The sequence below is a fragment of the Zingiber officinale genome, chromosome 7A, assembly GCF_018446385.1.
Source record: "Zingiber officinale cultivar Zhangliang chromosome 7A, Zo_v1.1, whole genome shotgun sequence".
Lineage (NCBI taxonomy): Eukaryota > Viridiplantae > Streptophyta > Magnoliopsida > Zingiberales > Zingiberaceae > Zingiber > Zingiber officinale.
The window spans coordinates 64,407,730-64,414,094 of NC_055998.1; the positions used below are offsets into that span (position 1 = coordinate 64,407,730).

The 6,365-nt window shown below is 37.4% G+C and overlaps 1 non-coding gene across 1 annotated transcript; it reads left to right on the forward strand.

The window, feature by feature from the left end:
• Positions 1–4,486: 4,486 nt before the first annotated feature.
• Positions 4,487–4,593, forward strand: LOC122003191. The gene has a single exon (XR_006117853.1). It is a non-coding gene; the product is annotated as a small nucleolar RNA R71 (small nucleolar RNA).
• Positions 4,594–6,365: the final 1,772 nt, after the last annotated feature.

Sequence of the window (6,365 nt, forward strand, 5' to 3'; positions counted from 1 at the left end):
TTTTGCTTTTAGACAAGTCAATAGCAGTGAGGAACGATGTTCTCAATATGCCATAGTGTTTCAAAAGACAGTCAAGTGACAGTAAAAACCAAGTCTAGCAAGCAAAACAAAGAAAAATGCAGTACATAAGCAAAAACTGAAAGCAAGCAAAGAAAACAAAATACAAAACAAAATGCAGAACAAACAAAAATGTAAAAGAAAATGCATAAAAGTCAAGTTGAAAACACCCCCTCCCCCCACTTAAACTTTTCATCGTCCGATGAAATCAATATGGTGGGCAGGGAAATGGAGGTATGCGTGGTCGGCAAGAAGGAAAACTAGGAAAGCCCGAAGATTGACTCATGATCTTATGATATTCGTAGAGGGCATCAACTTGTTGACTAGTAATGTTCATAGCATCTATGAATTCTCTCATTCTAGCTTGATTAATGTCATAATCCTAGACAAATTCGACCACCTGACTTTGGAAATTCCTCGTGAACTAAAAATGATCTTGCACCTCTCTATACTGATCATCCGATAAAGTAAAGCGGCCCTCCAACATTATTCGTTGGGTCTCTTGTTTTTCGTGAAGTGAATCCAAAGAGTCTCAAAAGTCAGAAAAATCAAATCTGGAGTGGCCCGTGCCATATGCAAAAGAGTGCCTAGTAGGTTCCGGATGTCTGGACGGCTGTGGGTGTCCAGATGACGAGGGCTCAAGGTGGGGCTCGGTGTCTCCGGACAAGGAGGGAACATTCTCAGGAACTGAATCAGTGATCATCCAATTAGCAGGGTTGCGAACTGAGGTCCCCTCGGGCAAGGAAGAGGCAATGGGAAACTGTCTCTCTTAAGAAATGCAAACTCATTCTTGTCCCGGCAAATCATCTTCATAGCAAGACATGCATCGATATCGATCATATTGTTGTCATGGATGATTTCTACCTCGTCTAGATCACAGACTAGATTTCCTATTTAGGTAATCAAACCACCAAAGACAATCAACCCGATGTTGCTTTCCCGGCTCTCATAAGGTTTTGCAAAAAATAGAAACTGAAATCAAAGTTAATCTTATGCAACATAGCACAAAGAGCATAAAGTTCCACTTTCCTTACAACTCCATCACTTTTTCATCTACCAAAGACAATTTTACTCATGACTCGGTGTAAGTACCTAAAGATAGGATTTTGAATATGGGAAGCTTTAGCTCTAGAGGGCTCATAAGGTTGATCCAATCCGATAATTGAGTTCTAAAAATTATTTCAATTAAACCTAGGGGTAAACCCACGAGAGTAGTCGTCAGTGGATAAGCCAAAACAACTATTAAAGTCACTAAATGTCCACTGAAATTCTTGATTCATTAATCTAAAATTGATTTTTCCAATGTAATCATCCTCATTAGAGAAGTGGACATCTAGTAAGCTCAAAAATTCAAAGACAATTCGAGGATATGTGGATAGATGTGTGTACATAATATCATCCCAATCAAGAGAACTAATCAACCAATCCATATCATCTCTAATTCCTAAAATATCCAAAATAGTTGAGTCCATAAATCGTGTGCACACAATCTTTCTTACGACAAGAATATTAAATCTAGCTTATGATCATCATTTCTAAAGATAATATTAAATTCATTGTCGTTACCTTCGTCGCATGTCATTCTCTTGCCTTTGCCCTTTGTGACTTTCTCCTTACCCTTTTCTCTTGATGGTTCCTTTTCTCCACTGGATCCGCCACTTCTCATATGAAGCCTTTTAAGAAGATTAGACATGATCTATAGTTAAGAGAGGGTAAGGTGCTTGATTGGAGAAATGAGATCTTGAGAAACAAAAAATAGATCATGAGAAAGAAGATCTTAAGGAAGGAGGAGGAGAAAAGTTGCTGTTTAGATCTAGATCTAGATCTAGTTTATAGAAAAATGAGTAGAAGATCTAGATCTAAGAAGTAAAAGAAGAGAGGTTGAGACTGAGAGAAGTTAGAGAAAAAGAATTCTACTTCGGGGTGTGGCCGACAAGGCCAAGACACGGTCGTGTTTTATAGACACGATCAGGTCTTTATATTCCACACGACTGTGTAGATCTATATGGCCTAAATCTTCCTCTTGTCGGCTAAATCCACACGGTCATGCCAATTGGCACGGGCAATGTCGTCTCCCTCTTAGTTAAGCTCACACGACCTGTGTGTGTCACATGATTGAGTTATTTTCCTTCACTGTTAGCCTCACACGGTCGTGTATGTCACACGACCACCTTCTTCTTCTTCTCTGGAATTTTCACACAGCCATGTTAAATCACACGGCCTTGTCCATCTTCTCCTCGGGTGAGCTCACACGGCTTGTGTGAGCTACACGGCCAGCTGCTCCTCCTTTTCTGTCTTTGTCACACGGCCGTGTAAGGTACACGATCGAGCATTGTTAAGTCCAAAATTGCTGAGTTTACTCCTTTCTGGCTTCTCCAACACTTCCATTCCCATGAAATAATCATGGCCAGTTCATGGAGGTAATATACAACCTGATAACAAAAATAACAAAAGTTTAAAAACACTAACAAATGAAAAGAAAATTAAAATTGAATCTAACTAAAGGAACCCTTGGATTGCCTCCCAAGAAGCACTTGTTTAAGAGCATTAACTCGACCCCGTCTCCATTTACACTGGCTATACCCAAGGAGGCACAGATTTTCCTCCTCGGGTTGATGTTGCTTCCTCTTCCTTCATTCTTGCCCTTAGAGGGTAGAGGTATTTTTCATTATTTATTGGGGGCCTTCTCCCAATTCTTGCCGGATCATGTTCTTCATTCGACAGGCTCCCGTGAGAATGGAAATTTCATTCCTAAACTTTATAAGTATCTTCCCTGCTACAAATGCTTACTAAAAAAGAAAAGACATGGTTAGAATAATTAGATAAATCATACTCTAACATTTCCTTACTGATTACCAAAGAAAGTTTATGATTTTTCACATCAATTATGGCTCCATCTGTTGCAAGGAAAGGTCTACCCAGCATAATTAGAATTTTTGGGTCTTCCTCCATGTCTAGCACAAAAAAATTCATGGGTATGATACTGTCATCCACTTCTATCGGCACATCTTCAATAATACCTATAGGATACTTGTAAGAATGATCAGCTAATTGCAGTCTCATAGTAGTAATTTTAAAGTTTCTAAGACCTAACTTATTACAAATTAAATATGGTATGAGGCTAACACTTGCCCCCAAATCACAAAAAACTTTTTCAATGAATTCAACTCCTATGGTACAAGGAAAGTATAAGCTTCCGGGGTCTTAGAGCTTCGGGGAAGTGTTCTTCTCAAATAAAGTGTTGCATTCTTCTGTTATGGCAACAATCTCGATATCTCCCTTTCTTCTTCTGTTGGACATAATGTCCTTCAAAAACTTGGCAAACTTTAGCATTTGTTGAATTACGTCAATTAGAGGGACTTCGACATAGATGTCTTTAATCTTATCAAGGAACCTGTCGAATTCTTCGTCTTTCTTTGTCATAGCAAGTCTTTGTGAAAAAGAGATTGTTTGACTTTGAGGGTAGAGTGGAAGAGTCTCTTCAACCTTCTTGGCATTCTCCTCATCATCTTGAATCTGAATTGGTTCAATTATTGGAGGAGAGAGCTCTTCCTGAAGTTTTATCCCTTTTGGAACAGTCACTTGAGGATCTCCCAAGATCCGTCCGCTCCTAAGCTCAATTCTATTATAGTATTTCATTGGGTTAACATCAGCTTTTCTCAAAAATTATCCTGGTGCTCTTGAAGATGATGAAGCTATCTAAGTAATTTGGTTATCCTGCATCTTCTGATGTTTCTCTGAATTATCCATTCTTTGATTAAGAAGCTTGATTTCTTATTTCAATTCATTTTGACTAGAAATAACTTCTTCAAGCAGTTTCTCCAATTTGAATAATTGGTAGCCTTAAGAAGGTTATTGTTGTTGATAGCTTTGTTGTCCAAGTTGGTAGCTCGGTCTAGCCCCAATGGATGATCCTTGCTCTTGGTTATTACGATAAAAAAAAATTCAATGATTCTTCCAACCAGGGTTGTATGTGTTGGAGTATGGATTATTCTACCTTTGATTGAAATTTACAATAGCATCACACTGCTAAAGTTGATTAATTTGCGCAGATAAGGCTCCTAATGGGCATGAATCTTGAGCGTGATCTGTACTTCCACATGTTTCACATATACATACTATGGCATTGATCGTGCTTGTATTTGTCCCCATATTTTCCAACTTTTTGGTAAGAGCATCTAGCTTTGCAGACATCAAAGTGATTACATCTATATCAAATTTTCCTGATGCTTTAATTGGGTTTGCATATGAATAGTCTCCACTTCTTTCTAATGCCCACTGATGATGTTTCTACGCTACACTTTCAATAATATCTTCGGCCTCATCTAAGCTTTTATTCATCAGTGCCCCTCCAGCTGTAGAATCTAGGGACACTTTTATATGGTAGTTGATGTTATTATAAAATGTATGAAGCACTAGCTATTTTTCAAATCCATGATGTGGGCATTGTCTGAGCATATTATTAAATCTATCTCATACTTCAAATAATGATTCTAAGTCTGACTGTCTGAACCTTGCTATCAAATTTCTCATATGAACAATTTTGTTAGGAGGATAGAATTTATCCAGAAATTATTACTCACATTACTCCCAAATGGATATGTTATTTGCTGGCATAGAATTTAGCCATTATTTGACTCTATCTCTCAAAGAAAACCCAAACAATAGTAATCTTACTGCTTCTACTGGAACACAGTTCATTTTCATTGTACTACAGATTTCATAAAAGACTTCAAGATGTTGATTTGGATCTTCATGTGGTCCACTCCCAAATTGATTTTGTTGTACCATAGTGATTATCCAAGTTTTATTTCAAAATTATTGGCTTCAATGGATGACCTTGTGATGCTAGACCCAAGCCCTCGTGCATATGGTGCTATGTAATTCTTCAATGGTATGTTTGTCATAATTGAATATTCTTGTTCTTCTTGATATCTTTGCAAGATTCTTCTTCTATGAAAAAGTTATGTCAATCTTAAGATCAAGAGGTAATAGATCTCCTGCAAAGTTAGATCTACGCATACAAGAACAAGATTCTAAATATTTTTATCACAGAATTTAAGAAAAAGTTAAACTGAAGTGTTGGAAATATAAATGTAGAATTTGAATTACAAATAAGGAAAGCAAGGTAAAATTACAAAAATAGAATTTCTAAGACTAGTTACAAGTATGTAATAGAAAAGAAAGAAAAGTTTAGTTTAACTCAAATGATTATTTCTAATGTCATAGGCGCAGTCCATGGTAACAGTGCCAAAAACTTGTGACATCACCGCAAGTGCACGGTTTCGTCGTCAGTAATAAAAAGATATTGATCCCGCAGAGACTAGTTATAAGCAATAGAGATGTCTCACGAAAAATTAGCTAAACAATCAATCGGATAAAAGTTGTGTTGAGCAAGAAACTAGAAATAGAAATAAGAAAATAAATGAGAACTTTAGTTTTTGCTGGTGTTTTAGGAGTTCGGTTTCGTTGTGATATTCATCAATGTAAGATGGTTCACCAACTAATATCCTCAATTAACATTGTGGCATGTTAATATGCATTTGTAGAAAGTTGCCGGTTATCTGCTACAAAAGACAACCGGCAAAGGGCTTTGATCGACATCATTAGCCACTAAATAGATATGATTCATATAAAGTCCGTTAGCGGAATTGCTTGTCACTAGCGTCTCTTGGTCATACATCACATAAACACATCTCTACTTAATATACATAATGATGAAGATAAGAATTGCATTCATCCATCACATCTTCTTGTAGAAACTTGCTTCACCTTTCAAGATGACACCCTAGATGTCCGTTAGTGAGATTGTCTGTCACTAATGTCCCTCGGTCATACGATCTAGGGTATCCCTTCACAGGATCCAGCAGCATCACAAACATTCAATCAAATATGATAATTAAGTCCAGACACATGAATCCACAAAAGATCAAATAGATACAAAACATGCCAACATCATCGAGATAGGGAATTGGCATATCCATGAATTCTTACATCGAGTCACACCACAATTACTCCCTTAATCCTAGAACAAAAGATTTACTCTATGGCACAAGAAATATGATTCGAAGACATAAAGATTACAAGCATTCTAATCCCACATCCAAGAGAAGAGAAGAGAATTATCCACATGGATAGTGTGCACCACACAGCCAGAGCCATTTTTCTCCTTGCTTTTTTGGCATGGACATGTGGATCACATAGCCAGTGTTGTTTGCCTTTGGTTGCTACCTGGATTGACAATGAACATCAACCTCTCTCCACATTTGACTCCTGTCAACAGAAAATGAACAAAGAGCAGATCTCCG